At 35.6% G+C, this 27,601-nt stretch overlaps 1 protein-coding gene across 2 annotated transcripts in view; it reads left to right on the top strand.

The window, feature by feature from the left end:
- The window catches only part of Tudor-SN (Staphylococcal nuclease domain-containing protein 1), a 97,045-nt gene that overhangs the window by 627 nt on the left and 68,817 nt on the right, over positions 1–27,601 (top strand). The window lies entirely within an intron of this gene.

Below are 27,601 nucleotides of genomic sequence, written 5' to 3' on the forward strand. Positions count from 1 at the left end.
CCCCTTCGCTTCCTTTTTTCGGCGTATAAAGAATAAAATAATCATTAATTTTGGAAAAGAGTTTTAGCCCCCCCCCCCTATATATGTCACTTACGGGTTGGGGTTGGTTTATCCGATCTAGGGGGGGGGGCTGAAATTCATTTCCAATAGCAATACGTATTATATTCGTAGGCATCTTAAAAAGGCATCAAATGGTATATTCACTTTATTCCTAACTCAATAATATGATTTCATAGAACTTTACCTGAATTTCAGCCCCCTCCCTATATAGGCCAATTCAGGGTTAGGTTAGGTATAGCCTATATAGGGGGCTGTATATAGCCTATATTCATAATCAGCATAAAAAAGGCATCAAATGGTGTATTAACTTTAGTCCTAACTCAATAATATGATTTTGTAGAACTTTACCAAAGTATCATCATTGAGGGTCTGTAAAGGGCTTAAATTTAAATCTGCATCAAAACTATTATTATAATAACAATGTAATGCAAAACAAATAGGCCACAGGGCCTCTACAAAAATCTTTTAGCCTAAATTGGAAAAAATTGTAGGTAAATATCTACCAAATCATATTATTGAGTTAGGAATAAAGTGAATACACCATTTTATACATTTTTTTATGCTTATTAAAAATATAATAAGCATTTCTATCAGAATTGATTTTCCGCCCCCCCCCCCTATATATATACCTACCCTAACCCTGAATTGGCATATATAGGGGGGGGGCTGAAATTAATTTCCAATAGAAATGCTTATTATATTTGTAATCAGCATAAAAAAAGGCATCAAATGGTGTATTCACTTTATTCCTAACTCAATAATATGATTTCATAGAACTTTACCTGAATTTCAGCCCCCCCTCCCTATATAGGCCAATTCAGGGTTAGGTTAGGTATAGCCTATATAGGGGGGCTGTATATAGCCTATATTCATAATCAGCATAAAAAAGGCATCAAATGGTGTATTAACTTTAGTCCTAACTCAATAATATGATTTTGTAGAACTTTACCAAAGTATCATCATTGAGGGTCTGTAAAGGGCTTAAATTTAAATCTGCATCAAAACTATTATTATAATAACAATGTAATGCAAAACAAATAGGCCACAGGGCCTCTACAAAAATCTTTTAGCCTAAATTGGAAAAAATTGTAGGTAAATATCTACCAAATCATATTATTGAGTTAGGAATAAAGTGAATGCACCATTTGATGCCTTTTTTATGCTGATTACAAATATAATAATCATTTCTATCAGAAATGAATTTCAGCCCCCCCCCCCCCTATATATATACCTAACCTAACCCTGAATTGGCATATATAGGGGGGCTGAAATTCATTTTCAATAGAAATGCTTATTATATTTGTAATCAGCATAAAAAAAGGCATCAAATGGTGTATTCACTTTATTCCTAACACAATAATATGATTTCATAGAACTTTACCTGAATTTCAGCCCCCCCTCCCTATATAGGCCAATTCAGGGTTAGGTTAGGTATAGCCTATATAGGGGGGCTGTATATAGCCTATATTCATAATCAGCATAAAAAAGGCATCAAATGGTGTATTAACTTTAGTCCTAACTCAATAATATGATTTTGTAGAACTTTACCAAAGTATCATCATTGAGGGTCTGTAAAGGGCTTAAATTTAAATCTGCATCAAAACTATTATTATAATAACAATGTAATGCAAAACAAATAGGCCACAGGGCCTCTACAAAAATCTTTTAGCCTAAATTGGAAAAAATTGTAGGTAAATATCTACCAAATCATATTATTGAGTTAGGAATAAAGTGAATTCACCATTTGATACCTTTTTTTATGCTGATTACAAATATAATAAGCATTTCTATAGGAAATGAATTTCGGCCCCCCCCCTATATATATACCTAACCTAACCCTGAATTGGCATATATAGGGGGGGGGCTGAAATTAATTTCCAATAGAAATGATTATTATATTTGTAATCAGCATAAAAAAAGGCATAAAATGGTGTATTCACTTTAGTCCTAACTCAATAATATGATTTCATAGAACTTTACCTGAATTTCAGCCCCCCCTCCCTATATAGGCCAATTCAGGGTTAGGTTAGGTATAGCCTATATAGGGGGCTGTATATAGCCTATATTCATAATCAGCATAAAAAAGGCATCAAATGGTGTATTAACTTTAGTCCTAACTCAATAATATGATTTTGTAGAACTTTACCAAAGTATCATCATTGAGGGTCTGTAAAGGGCTTAAATTTAAATCTGCATCAAAACTATTATTATAATAACAATGTAATGCAAAACAAATAGGCCACAGGGCCTCTACAAAAATCTTTTAGCCTAAATTGGAAAAAATTGTAGGTAAATATCTACCAAATCATATTATTGAGTTAGGACTAAAGTGAATACACCATTGGATGCCTTTTTTTATGCTGATTACAAATATAATAAGCATTTCTAACAGAAATGAATTTCAGCCCCCCCCCCCTATATATATATATAACCTAACCCTGAATTGGCATAGATGGGGGGGGGGCTGATATTTATTTCCGATAAAAATGCTTATTATATTTCTATTCAGCATAAAAAAAGGCATCAAATGGTGTATTCAATTTATTCCTAACTCAATATATGATTTGGTAGATATTTACCAAATTGTAGGCAATTTCACTATAGTATTTTTCCAGTTCTTGCTTGAACGAGTTTAACGAGTTGGCATTAATGACTTCAAAGTGGAGCTTGTTCTAGTATTGTGTTACTTGGTTCTTGAATGCCCAACAGCCGGTGTCCTTTTGGAACCTTTCCTCTTGAAGCTTGAGGTTGTGACATATATTCAGAAAGAGCATAAAAAAAAGTATCAAGTGTTATGCCTAGTTTATTCTTAGGTCACTTCTGTGAATTATTGGGTAAATTTTTGGCAGTTCATAATATTGACTTACAAACATGGGTGCTAATAGACTGAATTTGAGGGGGGCGGGGGCTTACCTGGTCTTATCAGCACTTCCAGTGCTGTATAATTGAAATCTCAAGACAAAATATCATGGGTGGCACGATAGCACTGCCTAAGTAAAGAGCGATGTGGGCACAATATAATATTTTTTTTTAGACCAGGGCACTTCTTATAGAAAGAAATGTTGGTAAATATATACCAAATCATATTATTGAATAACAACTAAAGTGGATATACCATTTGATGCCATTTTTTTGCTGATTACAAATATAATAATCATTTCTATTGGAAATGAATTTTAGCCCCCCCCCCCAATATATGCCACATATGGTTATTTTTTTCTATATTAGGGTGGCGGTGTGGGGGAAAAGTTTAAACTTACCTCCCATTTACATCAGAAATAAAATTTGCCCTCAACCCCCCCCCCTAATGTAGAAATAAAAACCCTGAATTGGCATGTATAGGGGGGGGCTAAAATTCATTTCCAATAGATATGATTATAATATTTGTAATCAACATAAAAAAAGGCATCAAAAGGTGTATTCACTTTAGTCATAACTCAATAATATGATTTGGTATATATTTACCAAAATGTCATAGGAACTTCAAAAGAGCTCATGGAGGGCAGCCAGCTCCCCCTCCCCCATCAATTACTTCCCCAAACACATTCAATCAAAATTTTGACATAGCTATTTTGTTCAGTATAGTTTTAAGGTCTGGAAATTATGACTTTGAGAATGACCCCCCCCCCCACAACCCTCAGAGCAAGGGTTATAAGTTATGACCTGTAGGGATATAAGGTTTTTTATTGGAAGGGGGCTCATTTGATTGGTAATTAGAAGTTCTACTGGCCTTTTATGGTCACAAGTGATTAGAGATAATCTAACCCCCTCCCCATACCAATCATTTCCCCAAACATATTCAATCATAATTTTTGAGATTGCCATTTTGTTCAGTGTAGTTGAAAGGTCCAGAAATGATGTCTTTGAGGATACCCCCCACACACACACACACACATGTCATATTTTCCAGAAATGCATCTGATAGAAATTTTAAGATGGCCATTTGTTGTTGTAGAAACTTCAAAAAGGGCTCAGTTGGTTTGTAATTGAAAGGGCTAGTACCTTCTTTAATGGTCAAAAGTGATTAGAAAGCAATCACCCCTACCCCCCCCCCCCAAGCCCATCATTTCCCCAAACACTTCCAGTCAAAATCTTGAGATAGTTATTTTGTTGGACATGGTTCAAAAGTCCAGAAATTATGTTTTTGAGGATGAAAACTGCCTCATGGTCCTCAGGGCAAGGGTTGTAAGGTATGCCCCAAGGGCATTGAAGGTTTTTATGGAAATGGGGGTCATATACACTTTGGGGGGGGGGGCTCATTGGATTGGAAATCAGAAGTTGAAGAGTCAAATTTATTGGAGGGCCACTAAACCCTCCCCACATCATATTTTCCCCCAATGCATCCAATAGAAATTCTAAGACAGCCATTTGTTCAAAAATAGTCCAAAGATCTCATAACACAGCCTTTGGGGCTGTCACAACCCCCCAAAGTATGGGGATAAGGATTTAAGTTATGCCCTGGGGGATGTAAGTTTTTTATGAAGAGGTGGTCTTGTGAACTTTAGAGGAATCTCATTTGATTGGAAATGTATACTCCTAGTTTCATTTAAGAGTCAAGCATGATGGAGCAAAAATAGCCCCTCCCTCTCCCTGATATCCTCTTTTCCCCAAACACATTTGATCAAAAATTGTGAGACAGCCATGTTGTAGCCAATAGCCCAAAGAGAATATAACAATATCTTCAGTAATCAAATAGAATAAATATTTAGGCGGACGTTGAACTAAATCAAAACAAACTATGAGCATGTGAACTTTCAAAAAGGTGACAAAGCAATATCCCGAGAACAATTTATATTATTAAGTTAAATATTTAAGAGTAAGTTGTGGGCGATTTTGAACTAGCCAGAAAGCACTATGTCTACACTTTTAGTACTACAACTACAGTTACTGTAACTAATGACGCTTAGAGTATTAAGGTAAAACTTCTAGGAAGTGTTTAGGGGGCTTTCCAATTAAACGAAAAAACTGTATACATGCAGGTTTTCAAAAAGGCATATAAGCAATATAGTGGCAGCACCACTCTATAACAGCTAGAAATATTATTGAAACATTTAAAGAAGATAATTCAATTCAAAATTAAAAGTTCTAGGGTCCTTTCTAAGAGTAAAAAGATTGTATTGGAGGGAAATCAGCCCGTCTCTCAAGCTGATTTGTTTCCCAAACACATATAGTCTAAATTTTGAGACAACTATTTTGTTCAGCATAGTAGAATGGCCCAGCAACTATGTCTTCAGGAATATTGGGCATGTCAAACCCCCACAATTATACTAAACTGTGAATTTGTATAGAAAAAAAAACAAAAAGATATAGAATGTTTTTTTTCATGATAATGACTTTGTCAGTAAAAAACAAACAGAAATTCATCTAATAAAAACTTTCCACAAAATAAGCTTTTCAAAAAAAAGTAAAGAACTCCATTAAGCCAAAAAAGAGCAGAAATGAAGTTAGGTAATCATCCAAGTGTAAAACTACCGCAAATCACTATCAATAAATAAATGAAACTCAAAACGAACCGAAATTAGAACAAATAGCCGAGTCAAACTCGAAACGAGCAAAAATTAGCATTAATAGGGCTAATAATCCTCATGCCTTTTCAAGACCTGAACATAATTTACATTTTACTGAAAACAAAATATTTATAAATGTTTTCACTTTTTTTTACCTAAATAAGTAAAAAACTTTTTTTCCTCACTTTTTTTACCTTGTTTTTTTATTTTAAGGAATAAATATCAGCATAGCTTAATTTAACTAATTTTTTTTTTTTAGTAAAACCTAAGTTATGTTCTGGTCTTGAGAAGGCATGGGGGTTGTCAGCCCTATTAATGTTAATTTTTGCTCGTTTTGAGTTTGACTCGGCAATTTATTAAATTTCTGTTCGTTTTGAGTTTTATTTAATTGTTGGTAGTGATTTGTGGTAGTTTTACTCTTGGAAGATTATTTGACTTTATTTCTTTCCATTTTTGGCTTAATAGAGATATTTACTTTTCTTTGAAAACTTATTCTGTGGAAAGTTTTTTTAAATTAATACAAACGTATGACACCATCATTCAGCTAGGGGGGGGGGGGGGGAGACCATGCTTACAAATAAAGTGAACATACTACTCAAAGCCTTTTTTATGCTCTTTATGAATATAATAATCATTTTTGTCAGAAATGAATTTTCCCTCCAATCCTATATATTATACCAAGTCAGGGTATAATTTTGCATATTAGGGGGTGAGGGTAAATTTTAAACTTACCTCTCATTTGCATTAGAAATAAACTTTACCTCCACCCCCCTAATGTGTAAATATATACCCTGAATTTGTAAGTCAATAATATGAACTGCCAAAATTTTACCAATTATTCAATATTTACCATTTAATCATAAGATATATATGAAACTAAAAAAAAAACAATACAGTTTTTAATTTTTTTTAAAATGTAAAAAAAAATGCTTTATGAGTCTACTGTTTCTTAGGGGTATCTCCCAGGCCACTCACTGTGTCCTCAGGTATCATCATTGAGGGTCTGTAAAGGGCTTAAATTTAAATCTGCACCAAAAGTTATTATTTTCAGAAAGAGCATAAAAAAGGTATCAAGTGGTATGCTCACTTTATTCTTAAGTCACTTCTGTGAATTATTCAATATTTACCTTTAACTAGGCACCCTTGACTGGGGCCATAAATACAGTTGGAGGAGGAAGAAGTTTTGTTGAGCCTCAAATACAGACTCAACAGGGCCCACCAGCATGTCCACATGTCCTGTGAGTTACAAACCTTCTCCTAGTAATGGTGTAAATTGCATGGTGATGTAGAACACCATCATGGGAGGATCCTTTTTAAGAGACAACTGTGGCAGGGCATAAGATCCAGATCTATTAACAATGGCCTCTATAAAGGACTATCTTGGTACCTGCAAGACTGGGGACCTTGCAGTCAACTCTATTCCCACTTGAGGAGTGGTGCTCTCTAGGAAATCATAGCCTTGTAAACAACATACTATTTGCATGGGATTCTGATTAATGGATGTTTTTTCTGGGCTTGGTCTGTTTTGATGGGTGTTTTCAGGCTGAAAAACCTCTTCCTAGCTAATCTGTCTACTATGGGTTGCCTCCCTGTTGTAGCATGATATTTGTAGGCATTAATATATAATGAGTCAGGGGTAATATGAGGACACCTTAGACGAATCCGCACACATCACGCTACAACTGGAGCAAGATGCAATTTCTTCTCGAATTGGATTGAGAACCTCTGGAATAACCTCAAGGAGGACACTGTGGCTGCTGAATCAACAGATGCTTTCAAACGCCATCTGGATGCTGAGTGGAAAGATAAACCATGGAAGTTTGACTGGGAAGCACCAGAATCTTCCACCAGAACTTAACCAACTACAACAGTCATCATAAGGAGTGATTCAACAGGATCGAAAGTCCTTATTTCACTCCAAGCTGTGATTTAAGGTAATTTAAGGTAATAGGCTTGAGACTCTCTGTGCAGGATTTCAACTCTTGTTGATAGAAGAGCATTGCCAAGTGCTGAAAACCATGTTGTGACCAAGATGGGCCAAGGATTGCACAAAGCCTCCATTCATACTGGAGGTCCCAGGGACTTCTTGCTGTCCATTTCTAAGCTGGCTTAGGCATGTTACCTTAATTTGCACTTCAGAGCAAAATAAGTCCAATGTTGGATCTGTTTGGCTCCATTGTTGAGATGGCAGTTAAAAAACATTTTACACAAAATATAAAAAGAACAGGGTTGTGACTGTGTTTAAAGCCCAGTGACACACTTTCTGATTAAGAGTGTGCTAGGATAGATGCAATTTAAGCCCACTTGGTAATGATGACCATAAATAGGTATTATCAAGGGGATCATTCTTCTGTAGTTTAGAGTAGACACTGCCACACAACATCAATTTCTGATAAGAGTATGCAAGTTGGTAGGGTATGACAAGCGGCATCAGTATCCTAGCACAACTCTGTTGTATATACACATATATCCATCACTAATTTTGAGACACCAATGATGGGCAGCTTTAGTTGTATCTTGAAGGTTTGGCTTCCCATTCTTTGTCAAGTCTCCTTTTAAAAACTTCAGCTGATGTTGAAGACACTGTCTCCTCACTTTAACAGTTCCAGTCATTGGCTAAAGAAATCTTTTCTGATTTCACTGTTAATTCAGAACTTATGAATCTTCTTAGAATGACCTCATGTTTTTCTTTTGTTGGATGACTGGTTAAAGAGCTTATTTTGGGATTGGTTGACAAATTTATGTTAGTATATGTCACTCTGCTTGTGTTAGAAGGTCAAAGATGGGAGTTTTAGGTTAGATAGCCTTTCACCATATGGTTTCTTACCAAGTGAGAAACTGTGAGGCTGATAGGTCTATAGTTTTCAGCTTTGGATCTATCCCCTTTTTTAAAGATAGGTGTGATATAGGCTATTTTCCATTGGGAGGGGACATACTTATAATCAAGGGAATGTTGAAAAATTATAGATAGTGCAGAGGCAATTTCACAAGCTTCTTCTTTTCAAACAGTTCATGGTAACAAACTGTAAGTAAGGAGCAACCCAGCTCAATGGTAACCGAAACTTTAGAAAACGGTATTTTGATACAAATAGATACATCAAAAGAATTAGATTTTAATGCTGATTTCAAATATAAGCTGATTTTGTTATATAAGTTTCATCAAGTTTAGTCCTACCCGTCAAAAGTTGTGCCTGAGAAAATTTGACTGATTTTCGAAAAAAGGGGGAAGCACCCCCTAAAAATCATAGAATCTTAATGGAAATCACACCATCAGATTCAGCATATCAGAGAACCCTACTGTACAGGTTTCAAGCTCCTATCTACAAAAATGTGGAATTTTCTATTTTTTGCCAGAAGAAAGATCACGGATGTGTGTTTATTTGTTTGTTTGTTTTTTTTCCCAGGGGTGATCGTATCGACCCAGTTGTCCTAGAATATCGTGGGAGGGCTCATTGGAATGGAAATTAAAAGTTCTTGTGCCCTTTTTAAGTGACCAAAAAAATGGAGGGCAACTAGGCCCCCCTCCCACGCTCATTTTTTCCCAAAGTCACCCGATCAAAATTTTGAGATAGCCATTTTATTCAGCATGTTCGAAAATATTATAAGTATGTTTTTTAGGATGACTTAATACCCTGAAGTTCCCAGGGGGAGGGCTGAAAGTTATGAACTTTGCCTAATGTTTACATATAGCATTGGCTACTGGAAACTATACAGACGTTTTCAGGGGAGATTTTTTTCTGGTAGTTGGGGAGGGGGCTTGTTCGGGGGTTATGTGGGAGGATCTTTCCATGAAGGAAGTTTTCATGGGGGAAGGGAAATTGCTGTAAAAGGGACGCCAGACTTCCCAGCATTATTTAAAAAAAGATCAGAAATTATACATAAAAAAACAAGTTTTTCAGCTGCAACAGCAGCAACATCAAAACTTTAAACAAACAGAAAATATTACATATATGATTGGGTTCGCCCCCTAGTCAATACCTCGCTCTTTAAGCCAAAGATTTTTTAGTACTTTCATAAGAGCTATTTAATTTCTTAGACCACACTGCTTTTCCATTTACAAAAAATTAAACAAGAGAAACGGGTTTTAATTTCTATAAAGTAGTGAATACAAACGCTTAATTAAACAAAAATACTCCGAATATTTCGACCCCACATCCGGGAGCCTTTCTCAACAGAAAAAAAAAATTTCTTACATCAACAAAAAAAAACATACTAAACAAACAAAAGAAAAAATATAAATAAATAGGAAAAGAAAACTCACATATTAAATAAACAATTCCATTCACTGGCGTATAAACAAAATCAAATGTTTATATTGATTGGAGCACGCCTTCTCACAATATGTAAATGGAAATCTATCAAAAAATCAAAATATATTTATACTTAAACTAAAACAATAAAGGTCAGCTAACCCCCGGCTCATAATTAGATCTCACAGGTTTATCACTCAGTTTTTGAATTCTAAATTGAACGAATCCGTTTGCTTGAAAGCCTAGCTGCAGTTTGTTTACCTTTCCGAGCATTTAACCCAGTCTGACCTTTGTCTGCAGGGTCATCTTTCGTATCAGAACTATTATTAAAATTAGGACTGGTTGAAAATTTTACCTGATTTTTAATTAAACCATTATAAATCGAATTGATCCTAAAATCCCCTTCATCTCTATTGATACTAATACCCCCATATATTATCTTTTTTTTATTTCTATAATATAGAAACGTTTCTAGATATTTTGATCCATAGAAATAATAACGAACTAGCACTTTCAATTTACCGTAAACTGACTAATAACAACCGTTACTTGTCTTTCACATCAAATCATCCAATCCAGGTAAAAAGGGGTGTGGTTATTTCTTTAGTTGATAGGGTATTAAAATTAGCATCACCAGAATACATAAGCAATGGACTATTTTTCATTAAAGATGTTCTAGTAGGTAATGGCTATCTGGAAAATATGATTTCTCTAACAAATGAAAAAAGGAAAAAAAAGTTGACCAAACCAAAAATATTAGAAGAAGATGGGTCAAATCAAGAAACAAATTGCATAACTTGGCCTTTTATTCCAATATTGTCACAAAAATTAAGAAGAGAATTAAAAAAATATAACATAAATACAGCATTTAAAACAGGAAAAACTATAAGCTCGTGGTTAAATAAAGGGAAAGACAAGGTACAGAGAAATTTGCAAAAGGGAGTATATAAAATTCCATGCTCTTGTGGTAAATTGTATGTGGGAAGAACACAACAGATTTTAGAAAATAGGCTACAGCAACACAAGAATGCCATAGATTGCACTCTAAAACAAAACAAAACACCAGAAACGTTTGAGTCAGCTGTTGCAGAACATCTTTATAATTTTTCTCATCACAGTATTTTATTTGATCAAACAAAAATAGTAGATACGCCTGTAGGACTTTTACAAAGCTTCAGGAAATTATAGAAATAAAAAAAATAATATATGGGGGTATTAGTGTCAATAGAGATGAAGGGGATTTTAGGATCAATTCGATTTATAATAGTTTAATTAAAAAGCAGGTAAAATTTTCAACCAGTACTAATTTTAATAATACTTCGGATACGAAAGATGACCTTGTGGACAAAGGTCAGACTTGGTTAAATGCTGGGAAAGGTAAACGAACTGCAGCTAAGCTTGCAAGCAAACGAATATGTTCAATTTATAATTCAAACACTGGGTGATGAACTTGTGAGATCTAATTAGGGGTTATGGGCCGGGGGTTAGCTGACCTTTATTGTTTTAGTTTAAGTATAAATATATTTCCATTTTTTGATAGATTTCCATTTACATATTGTGAGAAGGCGTGCTCCAATCCATATAAACATTTGATTTTGTTTATACGCCAGTGAATGGAATTGTTTATTTAATATGCGAATTTTCTTTTCCTATTTATTTATATTTTTTCTTTTGTTTGTTTAGTATGCTTTTTATGTTGATATAAGAAATTTTTTTTTGTTTTTTTTTCTGTTGAGAAAGGCTCCCGGATGTGGGGCCGAAATATTCGGAGTATTTTTGTTTAATTAAGTGTTTTGTATTCACTGCTTTATAGAAATTAAAACCCGTTTCCTTGTTTAATTTTTTGTAAGAGCTATTTATTCTAATTAACGGCCTTTTTGATTAAGCGGTCATTTTTAAAGAATTGGAACAAAATTCGAACTTAAGCTTAAAGAGCAAAGTATTGACTAGGGGGTGAACCCCCCTAATATACGTATTAAAAATATATGAATGTAGAAGTTCGTTACGTAAGTTAATTCGTAAGTTACGTCAGAACCAAATTTAGAGACAGCCATTTAGCAAAAGAAAATTAAAATTTATATGCAAATTGTGTTTACTTATTCAATGACGGTGAGCCAAAATAAAAGCTGCATTAACTAAAAAACAATCAGAAATTAAATAAAAAAACAAGTTTTTTTTAACTGAAAGTAAGGAGCGACATTAAAACTTAAAACCACAGTTTATATAATTATCCAGTATGATCTTTCCCTATCTCACCCATTATAAAAACCCGGACCAAGGTGCGAGTGCTCCAGAGAACGTTTTTGCAGATAGAAACACAGGCGGCATCAGATCTTTTCATGGGTAGACAAGTCAGACTGTTATCTAATCGGAAACAAGTGGAAACCCGCTATTACGAATAATGCACTTTGTTGGAAACAATCGGAAACAGAGTAACCCGCTAATGCAGAAAGAAGTGGGAGGAGCTTTTTGTTCGCACCGAGAACGAAGACCAGAAATGATCTGCGATAAGCTTACTGGATAATTATATGAACTGTGCTTAAAACGAACAGAAATTATTCCGTATATGAAAGGGGCTGTCCCCTCCTCAGCGCCTTGCTCTTTACGCTAAAGTTTTTTTTTGTTTAAAAAACGATCAGAAATTAAATTTAAAAAAAACAAGTTTTTTAAACTGAAAGTAAGGAGCAACATTAAAACTTAAAACGAACAGAAATTATTATGTATATGAAAGGGACTGTCCCCTCCTCAACGCCTCGCTCTTTATACTAAAGTTTTTTGTTGTTTTAAAAAATAAAGTTGTGAGACAGAGTCAAACTTAAAGAATTGGAACACGATCTGAACTTAACTTAAAGAGCGAGGTATTGACTAGGGGGGAACCCCATCATATACGTTATAAAATATACGAATATAAAAGTTCGTTACGTCAGTCAATTTGTAAATTATGTCAGAACCAAATTTGGAGATAGCCATTGAGCAAAAGAAAACTTAAATTTCAATGCAAATTTTGTTATCTTATTCAATGACGGTGAGCCAAAATAAAAGCTGAATTAACTAAAAAACGATCAGAAATTAAATTAAAAAAAAACAAGTTTTTAAACTGAAAGTAAGGAATGACATTAAAACTTAAAACGAACAGAAATTATTCCGTATATGAAATGGGCCGTCCCCTCCTCAGCGCCTCGCTCTTTTCGATTAAGTTTTTTTTTGTTTAAACAACGATCAGAAATTAAATATAAAAAAAACAAGTTTTTTAAACTGAAAATAAGGAGCAACATTATAACTTAAAACGAAAGGAAATTATTCCGAATATGAAAGGGGCTGTCCCCTCCTCAACGCCTCGCTCTTTACGCTAAAGTTTGACTCTGTCTCACAACTTTATTTTTAAAACAATAAAAATCTTTAGCGTAAAGAGCGAGGCGCTGAGGAGGGGACAGCCCCTTTCATATGCGGAATAATTTCTGTTCGTTTTAAGTTTTAATGTCGTTCCTTACTTTCAGTTTAAAAAACTTGTTTTTTTTTTATTTAATAGCAGACAAGGATGAATGTTATCAGGACCAGCACTTTTGTTGATGGCCAGGCTTTTGAGTTGTTTTTCAATCATAAAAGTAGTAAGTGTAATGTGCCTCATTTGCTTCTGGATGTTGTACTTTGAGTTGGGAATGTGAACATTATCGGGTTCATTTGTGAAGACTGATGCAAATTGCTCATTCAGAAGATCCACTATATTTTGGGTGCCAATGACTTTGTTTCCATCATTTGTTGTTAAGCATTTTATGGATCTCTGGTTGTGATCTCTGCTTGATACATAATTCCAGAATCTTTTAGGGTTCAACTTACTTTGGTTGCCAAGTCTTGTCTCAAAATTACAGTACAGTTGTTTGGTGAGATTCCTTAATTTATTTTAGGCTTTGACATATTTTTCATAATGGCCTGGCTTATTCTTTTTTCTCCAATGGTGTTTCTTTAGGTTTCTTCATTGTCTTTTTCCAGCTGTCATATATGGTAAGGTCTTTGGTATGGGGATAAAACTTACTATTGTGTTCTGTTGCCAAGTTTCCATGAGTAGAGCACAGAATTTGTCCCACTGCTTGTTGATCCCACCTTGGAAGGTCACTCCTAGTTAATTTGCCTCAATGTGATCACCTTGTAGTCTGTAAATATCTTTTTTTATGTCTATTTCTTGCTTTGTGTCTATTGGTAACTAATTCAATGGTGAGGTTCTCATTTTTACCAATAGGTGGGAAATAATTTATCCTTTGGATCAGTTCACTATTGTTAACAAAGACTAGGTCAAGTAATTTTGATTGCTGGTGGAGGCAAAAACGTGTGGTTTGGTTGATTGCTAGAAAGGTAGAGAGATCATGAATACAATCAACAAAGGGACTGATGGTGATGAACTACAAGTAACTGGATTATATGGAAAACCTTCGTTCCACAAGATATAAGGAAAATTAAAGTCACCTATAAGAAAATCACCTTTGAAATTTTCTATGGCTTTGCAGAACATATTTGAGAGCACATACTTGGTATCAATGGAAGAGGGTGCCAAGGGACTACAGTATACACATCCCTGGTTTGGCATAGGTCTTGGCTTTGGTCTGTGATATCAAAGAAAATGGTCTCCACAGATGGCAGGCTAGATTCTATATAAAGATCCTGGACAATATATGCTGCTTTTACATAAGCTAGGACTCCATGCTTGCATTCTTTTGACAAGAGATTAAAGATGATTTGGTAACTGGGCAATTGAATATGTGTATCTTCTATTCTACTCTTGTTATTCTTGGTACTCTTAGGGCATACTTTGGTAAGTAGAACCAGATCATAATCTACAATAAATTAGACTTTTTAATTCATTTATTTTGTTAGTAATTTGATCTATCTTGGCTAATAGAAGGCAAAAGTCTGAACTTAATTTTGAGCAGCCATTGATATTTGGTCCTTGTTCCTCATGTTCTTTATGTGTAGAATCAGTAGATTGGCAGAGAGAATCATCATTGATGCTGGACTGGCTAAATGAAGTATCTGATGTGGTACATATTTCAAACAAGGATAAGAGTAGTACATGGAGACATATTTCATCATCAGCACTTTTATCATCATCATAACTATTAACACTATTTACAACATATGGCAGCTTTACATTTGTATGGGTGGTGGGGTGCACATTTCTGCAGCACCCACTTCTCTTTTTTTGGAACTATTTTCCCATTACGAATAGCAAGGTCTTTTTCTCCAGTGGTAACTCTGGCTTTCAGCTCTTCAACAAGTGTCTTATATCTAGTTCTGTCTTCTCTTGACATGTTGCTATAAAACCAGATGTCTGACTTTTTGCTGAGAAGACTTAAATAATGGTATGTTTAACCAAAATTGTAGGCACAGTGAAAAGTAGAGAGGGAGGTCTTTGAACTGATTCACTGGCAATAGTTTGCTTAGGGGGCAGACGTTTTAAGTTGGAGATAGGAACAGATGGTAGGCCCTACTGGGACTCTTAAATAGTTTTGAACATGAATATTATCATCTGTTGTCACAGGAATGCTGTAAGCACCTAGATTTTTTTCTGCTGCTCTCTATTTATTTCATCGTGCACTAGTGTTCTTAGGTTTGTTTGCACTTGGTAGCTGCTGTCTGTTCTTATAGTCTTTGTTTCAGCCTTTACAGTATCAGATGCAATTTCTTTAACTTTGGTGATGTTGCACTTTGATTCTACTGCAAGTTCAATAGTATCAACTTTGGTTGTCACTGCTTCTATGTTGTTGTTCAGTCCTTCAGATAAAGTGCTCATTTGCTGGGATAGAATCATTTATTAGCACGAAATTGTATTTGTAACAATTTTGGTTACCTCATCCACAGTAGTAGCAACTGAATTAGCTTGGGTTTCAGGTGTATTGACTTTCCATAGAATACACAATCATTGGCAACCTATTTTTGATATAATTTAATTAAGTAGATCTTATACTTTAGGACTTAGCTAAAGACAGGTTGCACACAGCCATCTTTTACACTTATCACAATTAATTGCCTCTGCAGCATCATCAAGGCCAATACTACAGGCAGCACAGCTATCTTTATCCTTGCATGGGCTTGCTCGCACTTGTTTATTGCCTTCAGGTGGCATTACGGCTTGATTTCTTTAATATTTGGCTTCCAACAAATAAAAATCCAATATTAGGGAGAAAAAAATAACAGCAAATGTAATGAGCACTGGCAATCTTGCGTGTTTAGAAAAAGGAGAAGCCCTTGATTCACTGAAACTGGAGGATGTACCAAAACCAATTCTGCTCAAGACATCCTCAGGGCTATACTGTGGTGTTTATCCTCCCCCATAGTATAGTGCAGACGGTTTGATATCATCTATTTTCCCTTCTTGTTTTAGTTTTATTTCTGTGTTTAAAGCTTTTTCCAATAGGCAATTATTAGAAGTCCTCCAAAAAAAAAAATATCCCCAGATACCAAATAAAAATCCAGTGAAAGTGTAATAGTGAAAGATACCCATCCTGGCAGGTCAAGCACCCTATCTCAAAGTTCTAATGATAGCTCCAATTCGGAGAAAAGGACAATGATAAGTGTAGGGGCTAATGTAACCATAGATGATAATGGGTTTCAAGAGGTCCTCTCTAGAAGTTCTAAAAAAAGGAAAAAAATCTCCCCAATTAAAAGCATTTCCCCTCTCCCTGCCCAAGATCCTCCCTCCAAAACTTAGGAATTTACCTTAAAATTACTCCCACTACTCCCTTTGATATAAAAATGATCTCTGCAATAGGAGTTGCAATTTTTAAACTGCTAAAATCAATGTTCTCTCTTAACATTAACCGTGATGGATCTCTGCTAATAGCTGTAGAAGATCAGAAATCAGCAGATACAATAATTAACCTTAAATCCCTTCTGAATAACCCAATTATTGCATCTAATTGGAACCCAAAACAATCACCAACAAAAATAGTAGTTTATAATGTTCCTCCAGAGATATCTACTCAGGAGTTAAAAGAAGACCTTTCAGATAGGGCTGGAAACACAATCCCAGTTGAGGATGTTACCCAACTTGGAAAACCCAACTCTAATGGCCTAAAAACTAGTAGATCCTTCTTATTCACACTGAAGGATAAAATTGATATCCCAGAAAAATTATTCCTATTTGGGCAAATCAAACCACACAAGGAATACAAACCTAAGCCTATTCAGTGTCAGAAGTGTTTCAAACTGGGACACACAACAAACAAGTGCAATGAAATTCTCCAAGAGTGTAGTAATTGTAAATCTTTCCATCCTAAAGAGCTGACAGCTTGCAACAACACTCAGCCTACATGCATCAATTGCAAAGGCCCACATGAATCTACAAATAAATCATTATGCCTTGCATACAAGAAAAGAGCTCTAACACTCCAAATATCAACAGAGAAGGCCATCCCATACCCCTTTGCAGCAATGGAAGCAAATGCTGTCCAACGATACCAAATAAAGCCTGTAATGAAACCAACCAAAACCCCCAAGTCAAATGCCCCCAATGCATCAAGCACCCCATATAAAATACCACCTTCTAAGCCCCCTAGCTCAAATCCGTATCAGAAGGAATCACCAAGCCAACAAGCCTCCTTTTCCGGTGAGATGAGGCCAGCCTGGCCCTCCCTCCCAAGAAGAAACAAACCAGAAACACTACCAGGAATCAATCCCTTAACCAACAAACAGGATGCACTACCAAAAATGCAATCCCCAAATATATGCTTATTCATTCTAAACTGTAATGCAGTTCAGGCCATGAACATACATCCACTACAGAAAACAAAAATTATTGCAGAATTGGCAAAAATCTACATCCCAGATGATATGCTCATTCAAGCAAAAAAAGATCTTGCTTTACTGTTAACAAAGCTGAACATTGATACACAGTCATATGAAGAATAAATCAACAACATAACATTTATCAATACTCCAATGGAATGTAAGATCACTCACAGAAAATAAGCTAAATGAACTAATATCATTTATGAATAATAATTCAATTAATATTGCTTGCCTCCAGGAAACTCATTTAACCCAAAATCAACAAATTAAGTCTCTGGGATATACTATCCTGAGAAAGGATAGATCTTCAGAGAGAAAAGGAGGTGGTGTAGCTTTATTAGTTAATAATAATATAGAATTTTGTGGCATCAATTTTCCAGATTTTGAAAATGATGTTGATGTAATTGGTATAAGTGTTTGGCTGAATGATTTAAAAACCTACATAATAAGCTTTTATAACCCTAATGGCCAAACTACAGATGCCAAGGATTTCTTTAATTATATAAATCATTCTAATATGTTAAAAAATATCATTATTTGTGGTGATTTCAATGCCCACAGCCTTTTGTGGGGGAATATACCAGCAAATAAAGCTGGTAAATTTATTGAGCATATGACTTCAAATAATAATGAATTAGTTGTTGCTACCCCTCCAAACCTGAATACTTATTTCAACCCCAAAAGTGGCAATTTCTCCACAATTGACCTACAAATTGTGTCTTTAAATTTTTTGAACAAAATTTACATAAATAAAATTGATAGTCTATGTACAGACCACTTTGCTATAGTTTGCTCCCTAAATGAACCTTCTGAAACTTTATCTCATACCTCCAAATATATCAACACTAAAGCAAATTGGTCTATTTTCCAAAATAAGCTAAATGATGAAATTACAAGTTTCACCCAAAGTTCATGCATTTCTAACACAACAGTTGACACACATGCTGAAGCGTTGACATCTTTACTAATAAATACAGCTAATCATGCTATCCCCAGGACAACACCTAAGCAAAAATTCCCTAAACAAATTCCTAAAGTATGGTGGACAAATGAGGGCCTAAAGAAATGGAGGATAAAAAAGGCAGCTAGGACAGAATTCATAAAAAAAACAAAACCTACTACATATTTAAAAAAAATACAAGCAGAATCTAATCTAAAAATGACTATAATAGATGCTAAATATAAATACTGGAATAATTTTGCAAATAATCTCTCCAGAGAAACAAATGAGCCAATTATACATAAAGTCATAAGCCACATATGTGGGAAAAAGACTTCTCCCAACCCACTCCTGTATGAGCTTATACATAATAATACCCATTATGACAATGATAATGAAAAGGCTAACCTATTTGCAACTCTTTTTGTTAATAAGCTAACATCAAATAATCAAAGCAAACTGTCCAAAATTCCTATGAACCCTTGTTGCCAACCACGCCCAGGATCCGAGTACACAACTAATCCATTTTCAATCCAGGAATTGAATAATGCAATACATCATATTAGGCCCAAAACTAGCAGTAGCTATGACAATATACACCCTACATGGATAAAGAATCTCACACCTTCATACAAACAAGAATTGCTAAATTGTTACAATCACGCTTGGGCATCTTCTAGATTCCCCAATATATGAAAATGTTCGTCCCTCCTACCAATCCTAAAGAAAAATAAACCAAAAGATAACCCTGAGTCTTATAGGCCCATAATGATTACCCCTGTGATGGGAAAAATAATGGAGAAAATGATCTATCACAGACTCCTCTGGTTTGTTGAGAAAAATAACATGATCCCACACACTCAAACTGGATTCAAGAAATACCACTCCTCAACAGATGCTTTCATTTTGCTAACAAATACAATAAATGAATCTTTCTCAAAAAATAATATCCTAGTGGCAGCTTTCCTAGATTTTGAAGGAGCTTATGACAATGTGAACCACCAAATCCTTTTAAATAAACTTGCAAACCTTGGAGTACCTCCTAAGCTAGTATCCCTTATTAAATCCTTCATAGAAGTGCGAAGTTTCATTGTTTGTGTTGGTTCAGCCTCTTCACCCCAAAAGACAATTTCCAAAGGCCTACCTCAGGGAGCAGTCCTCAGTTGCCTCCTTTTTGCCCTATATCTCTGGGACATGAACCTACCCCACACGAATCTACAATATGCTGATGATCTTGTGCTATGGTCATCTGGCAACACCTTTGAGATAGCACAGTCAAATCTGCAAAAATCACTTTTCCAGTTTGAAAAATTCTCTCAACATTCAGATTTACCCATTGCACCGACCAAGTCAAAAATAATCCAATTTCACCGGAAGCGAAACCATGTTAATGCAAAACTAACTCTAAATAAAACAATTATTCCAGAAGATAATAATATTAATTACCTAGGTCTCATGCTTGACCAAAAACTTAATTTCCACCTCCACATTTCAAACACAATAAAAAAATGTTATAGAAAAGCAAATATACTAAAAAGACTTCTTTCCACACCCTGGGGTTGTAAGGAGAAAACCTTACTCCAGTTTTATAAATCACATATAAGACCCCATATTGACTATGGGCTCATTGTCTATGGTGCATGTGCAAAGACCCAGATGCAAAAAATTGAAACAACACAAAATGATATAATACGTCTCATATTTGGTCTTAGGAAACCCACAAGCACCAAGTTTCTGCTTATGGAGAGTGGAATAACAACAATAAGGGAGAGACGTAGCTTTCTCTTGATAAAACATCTTGCAAAAATTGAATCAAATAGCTCACACACATTACATAATTGGTTAAGAAATCCAGCCATGTATAGAGGTATTGCAGATGAGTATGCCAATATTCAAAAGAAGTTCCCTGGACCAGCAAAATCTATTGCACCTACTTTCCCCCAATCCCCTCCATGGAAGTGGTCATTTCCCATAATAAATACTGAATTTTCAAAATGGAATAAAGATTTAACCCCCATTGCTTTTGTCCAGAAAAAATTTGCAGAACTTAATACAATTACCTATAAAAATCACTTCCAAATATTTGTTGATGGGTCAAAAATGGATGAGAAAGTTGCAAGTGGTGTTTTCCTTCCTCACCTGAAAATTGCAATAGGAGAGAGATTATGTAATAATTTATCTATAATGTCTGCTTAGTTAAATGCCATAATCATGGCATTAGAACACCTTAAGCAAAACCAACCTTTGATTGAAAATTCAAATAATATTATCATCTATTCCGACTCTTTATCAAGCCTTGAGTTGCTGGCCTCAGCTCCTCAATATAAGTTGGACATTGACACTTATCATTGTCTCAGTATTATTGATAATCTTGCTTCAAGTGGCATAAAAACTTACTTTCAGTACATTCCTAGCCACTCTGGCATAAGTGGTAATCATCAGGTTGATGAAATAGCAAAAAATGCTATAAATATTGACAAGCCAAGTGGGAGACCTATCCCAATTAGAGATATTTACCGAGTGAGGCTATTAGATATTAATTTTAATAAGATTAATCCTATCCTTTCCCCCTTTCCCAATAAGTATCTTTCTAAAATTTATCATAGAATTCGTTCTGGAACAAATGGACTAAATTTCCTTGCATTCTCATATAAGCTTTCTAATTCAAGTGGTTCAATTCCCCTGTCCCCTCTTTGCAGGCATTGTAATATGAATAATGAAACAATTGACCATTGCCTATTTGAATGTAATATGCTGACGTCTGCACAACATACCTTGCTTTGTAAACTGTTAAAATACTTCAAACACCACAAAATCCCACTATCAGCCAAGAGCCTAGCCAACTGTACCTGCACACAGAGCATAGAAATCAACATCTATCATCTTATATTTGAACTCCTAGAGTCGAAAGATCTGCTGAAAGATATATGAATATATCTAATAAATATGAGGCAATCAAGCCAGTAGCTCTGTAGCCCACAGAGTGAAGCAAAAGGAAAAGGGCTAAATAGTTATACTGAAAAGCCCGTTAAATAGTTATACTGAAAAGCCCGCCTGCTGTTAAATAGAAGAAGAAGAAGAAGGAAGGATTTGTCTACAAAAAAAAGTAAATAAAGGAGCAACTTAACAAGGTTGAGTTTATGTTAAATACACAAAAATTCGAAATACAATTGCCGAAAAATACGCAAAAAAAAACAACTGAGCCAACGTAATCTATGGTGGTATGTAAATATATCATTTGGTTATGTTTTGCAACTCTTCATTTTGCAAGTACGTAACTTTAGAAGAAATAGATGCACATGAAATGTCAGGTTTATTTGTTTCAATTCGAAGAAAACGGCTAGAAAATAAATAATACAAAAATTATCCTTTTTACTACCATTTTGAGGAGGATTACAATTATTATCCTTTTTTGGTCAAGTATCTTAGCTGATCTATGTATTGTATTGATTTACCTGTTATCAATATTTTTGCCATTTTCCTTGACTGAATGTCAAAACCAGATCCACCTGGCCCCCACTTGGAAGGGGGCCAGTCTTGGGGAGATGCAATACTCTCCCCAAATCAAGTCCCCAATCCTGCATTGGCAATTGAAACTGAAACATCTGATGATAGCTAAAATAACACCATGATCACAGTTCAGGAAAGACCAGAAACCAGCACAGTAGAAACTGAGTTCATCAGTGTACAGAGAAAATAAAAAAGTAAGAAGCCATCTAATAGTCCTCTACAGGCTGCAAGCCACAGAGGCCATTACCAAACCACCCAACCACTCCTAATTCATAGCCCAACCCAACAAACTACAGAGAAATACATCCAAGATGGAACAGTTATAAGACTGATTCCAAAATCCCTGGAGACGCTATTCTTACCTAAGAATATACAGCAGATAAGATTAACGCTCTTCAAGGCCCTGAGATGCAGTTTCAGCATCTATATAGCTAGAGATGGCTTATTAGAAGTCCCGTTTCCAGAAGCTAACCATACCAACACAGCTCTGCAGCTAACAACTGTTGGAAGCATCCAGGTGACAACTGAAAAGTGGAAACCTCAACAAAAAGAAGAAACAATTGTAGTATACAACATACCACCTGAAATCCCTGAAGCTGAACTAAAAGAGGGTTTAATGACTGCCAATGGGGAAGACATTCCAGTTAAGGCTATCCACCGCCTAGGTAAACCAGGAATAAACACTCCACAAACAAATAGGACTGTACTTTTCATGTTGGATGGACACCCCCAGATCACCCAACAAATATTTCTATTTGGGTAGCCAAAGTCACATAAAGCATACAAGGATAAACCAATCCAGTGTAACAAGTGCCATAGACTAGGCCATACCTACAAGCATTGCAAAACCACAATAAACAAATGCATAGTGTGCCAACAAGAACATAAAAGCAATGACTGTAAAGCCCAACCTAAATGCATAAATTACTATGGCCCCCATCAGTCTGACAATAGAAGACTATGTCCTAAGTACAGAGAGCGTCTTAACATAATGAGAATGGCTGAAATAAAAAATATACCAATTCCATTTTCTGTCCCACAAGTAAGTAAATACAACAAGCCAGCTATCCCCTCAGAAACAGTTCCAAACCCACCCCTCTCCCCAACATACAGCAAGCTTGAGACCCCCAGGACACCAAGAACATCTAGCACACCACAAAATCTCCAATACCTGCCATATTCTCTTCCCTGTTCCCTGCCCCAGCAAGCACCAGCTCCAGCAACAGCAATAGGCAAGTAAGACCCACAAGCCTACCAGATATCAAGCAAAACCCCAAGCCATTAGCTCCAGTAGCATCAGCCACTAACCAGGCCACAGAATCAATGCTCACCAACACAGCCAAGGCAATCACCAACCTCATAGCCTACACCATGGCAAGTACTTTCCTTTCCCAAGCTAAAATGCCCCAAGGACTTAAGGCAGTCATCATGAGAGAACTAGCCACAAAATACTTCTCTAAAAGCTTAGTAGAGACTGCAGAGCTAGATCTAATCACCATCTTAAATAACCCTCAAGCTTACCACTGTATGGCCAATGCATAAAGACCAAAGCCACCCCGAACCATAACAAAACCAGAGCAAAACAACACTGAAGATTCTCCAATGGAACACACACTCAATATTAAAAGAGAAGATAAACCAGCTGATCATGTATACTAAATTAAAACGTACAAATGTTATATGTCTCCAGGAAACCCACCTTGACCAAGAAAGGACACTATGGGTAGAAGGATATGAGCTCTACAGGAAAGAAAGATCATCAGGCAGGAAAGGAGGGGGCGTGGCTATCCTTGCAAGGAAAGATGTTAAGCACAACTTCATAATACCAAAGTAATACCCTAATGAGGTTGATGTAGTTGGAGTAAAAATAAGTCTTAAAGATAGAGAAACACTAACAATATACTCTTTTTACAATCCCAATGGTAACCAAGAAGCTAGGGAATTCCTTACAGAAATTGCACCTAAGATGATTCATCAGAAAATAATAATAGCAGGAGACTTCATTGCTCATAGCCCTACTTTGGGAGGAAAGAAAACCAGCAAGGCAGGCCAATTTTTAGAAAACCTACTAAATGAATTCCCAGAAATGTCAATAGCCACACCACATGGTATGAATACCTATTACGACTGCAAAACTAATTTTTTCTCCACCATTGACCTACAACTAATGCCAAATAAACTATCTAAATACTCAAAAATAAGTACAGTCCCTCACCTACTAACAGACCACTATGCCATACTGGTAGAAATTGGTAGAACTGGTTATGAAGAAGAAGAACACACACCAAAATTTAACAATATCAGGGCAAACTTGACTAAATTTAAAGAAATTCTAAACAATATTGATTACATGCCAATTCAAGAAAGCCAAGACACAGAATTCTGTACCAAAAGACTAACTACTCATCTTAAAGAAGCTGCAATATCATCAATACCTAGAACTACCAACAAACAATGCATAAACAAATCATCAAAGAAAACATCATAACCATGGCGGAATGACCAGCGTCAAACTTCATTTACCGTAAAACAGACACAGCAAAGAATTTTAGAAAAACTCCAAACACCACAACATACATCCAATTTAAACAAGTCTGCGCAAGACTCAGAAGAGACACAAGAAAGGTCAAAGCCTTGAGATGGGCATCCTACTAGGAAAAGATTGACAGATACACACCTGAATCAAAAATACGCCAATTTTTAGACAGAATCATGGGAGCAGGAAAAAAAAGAATAACATTAAGCATCCCCTACTTGTATGTGGTATCCAACTTGAAGATGATAGCAAATAAGTTGAAGCACTTGCTGACATCTACCAACAGAAGTTTGCCCACAAAGAAGAGTTAAATAAGCAAATGCACAATGAAAGATTAAATACAGTTTATGAGCTAACACAGTCCTTTAAAACAAATGAATTCCTGCAAGCAGTTAATAAAATGAAACAAAAAGCAAGCCCAGGTGAAGATGAAATCCATATCTCTGGGATATAAAATGCCCCAAGAAATTTCCAAGAAGCTCTTATACGTACGTTTAACCTCTGCTACTCACAAGGAGTATTCCCCCAGCAATGGAAACAAGCAATTATAACACCTGTGACCAAATAAGGGAAAACCAAAGATGACCCACATTCATACAGACCATCTGTATGTTTACCAACCCTTGGTAATTTGTTTGAGAGAATGCTGTACAACTGTGTCCAGTGGTATGCAGAGACAAATAACATCCTCCCAAAATATCAAGCTGGATTCAGAGCTTACCATTCAACTATAGACATCATTTTGAAACTTGTGACAGATGCAGAGTAAACTATGAATGATGGATTAATACTGGGTGCTGTACTGATTGATTTAGAAGGAGCATATGATAATGCACAAAAAGATATACTAGGAGAAAGACTCCTTGCATTAGGCTTCCCCTAACCAATCAGAAAACTGATTGATAGCTTTCTAGATAATAGAACTTTTAAAGTTAAAGTAAATGGGAAACTATCATCCTCAAGACCTATTGAAAAGGGACTCCACAGGGAGCTGTACTCAGCTGCTTATTATTCATATTGTATATGACAGCATTAAAAATTGACTCACCACATAGAATTTTTGCAGATGACATTGGAGCATGGGCAAAAGGGAAAACATTTGCTGAAGTTGCAAATAAACTCCAAACTATTTCTAATAACCTCCAGGACTTTTCTACCAGCATGAAACTACCCATATCAGTCCCCAAATCAGTGATCATATATTTCCATAATAGACGAAAAGTAGAATTACAACCAGTTACCCTAGGAAATTCTACAATCCCAACTACCAGTGCAACTAAGTACCTTGGAATAGTTCTGGCCTACAGGCTTACCTTCAAGCCTCATATTGACCATATTATACAATCATACATAAAAAAGATGAGAATTGTGCAAATACTATGGGTTGCAACCTGGGACAGTATGGATAGATCCCTCCTCAAACTCTACACACAGTACATCAGACCAGTAATTGAGTATGGCCTGATTATCTATGGAACTTGCTCAAAACAGCTCTTCAACAAATTAGAATGTGTGCAAAATACAGCAATCCGCCTTGCCACAGGATGTAGAAAAACAACAGAGATTCAAACCTTCTACAAGAAGGAGGGCTTCCACCTATTGAAAATAGATACAAACTTTTAACCATAAGATACCTGACAAAATTGGAAACAACCCCTCACCATTTCTTATTTCCAGAAGCTAGAGCTAGCCGACTAGAGCCAAAAAATCACCCACTGATGTCAGCAATTATGGCCAGGACACAATACCCCATCAAACTAGAGCATGTTAAAACTAAAATAGCAAAAGATCCACCATGGATATCAATCAACCCAGAGGTTAAACTAGAATTCCTCCCCCAAAAAAAGGAACAAATTGAATCCAAACTGCAATCCAACATTTTGGACAGCTCCTAAAAAAGGAATGTGATGGATATAACCAACTATATGTTGATGGATCATTAAGTGAAGATGGATGTGGAAGTGGGTGCTTTCTAAGAGAGCACAGCCTATGCATTATGGAAAAACATAAGGCAGGGACCAGCATACTAACAGCTGAAGTAGCTGCCATCAATTTGGGCTTAGAGATGCTAATTAAACTGAAACAGAGTAATAAACATATAGTAGTATTCTCTGACTCCAAATCTGCTCTCAATATCCTAACAAACCCTAACTTTGAAACACTGGACATAGACTTACATCAAACTAAAGAAAACCTTAGCAGCCTTGGAAGATTAGGCTGTTTTATTAAATTTCAATATATACCTAGTCACCTGGGTATAGAAGGAAATGAAAAAGCAGACAATATAGCAAAGCAAGGAGCAAAAAGCCAAATGGAACCAGTGGAACCTCTAACTATAAGGGACATAACTAGATTTGCGACTGAAAACACTACCCAAATTAAAGCCATCAAATCTATCCCCCTTTCCAACTAGGATGCAGTCAGTCTGGTTTCATCGCCTGTGTACAAATACAGCTAACTTCAACCGCCATTCTTTCTCATATAAAATTAAGCAGCCAAATGGAGAAGTTGCCAGTAGTCCATTTTGCAGGTACTGGAAGATCAAAGAAGAAACCCCAGAGCACATACTACTGAAATGTAAAATGCTGGAAAGAAAACAAGTGAATCTCCTCAATTTGAAAGCCCTCAAAACCCTCTGACAAATGTAAAAACTTTAACCGAATCTTCAAAAAGAGATTTTTTCATACATGCTTTCAAACTGTTAAAGGCTGTAAAGCTATAGTATTATATATAGCAATCCATTTATGATGACTTATTGACTAGGGTTAACCCCACTATAATTATATCACATTTTTCAACTTATTAGCAAATCTACATGTGTACATGTACATCCATATTTTGAACATCTATAAGTAGTGTTCATGATTATGACATTTACTATAATAGTAACATAATTTTTTTAACTAGTAAATTTAGGTGAAAAAGAAGCATCCTGTTCAGGCGCAAGTGAATTGTCCCAAGAAGAAGAATATGAGTTTATCCTGAGAAAAGAAGAAATAATCAAAGATTGGGATTC

This window comes from Artemia sp. Qi Xiang Cuo, chromosome 4 (assembly GCF_049724085.1).
Source record: "Artemia sp. Qi Xiang Cuo chromosome 4, ASM4972408v1, whole genome shotgun sequence".
NCBI lineage: Eukaryota > Metazoa > Arthropoda > Branchiopoda > Anostraca > Artemiidae > Artemia > Artemia sp. Qi Xiang Cuo.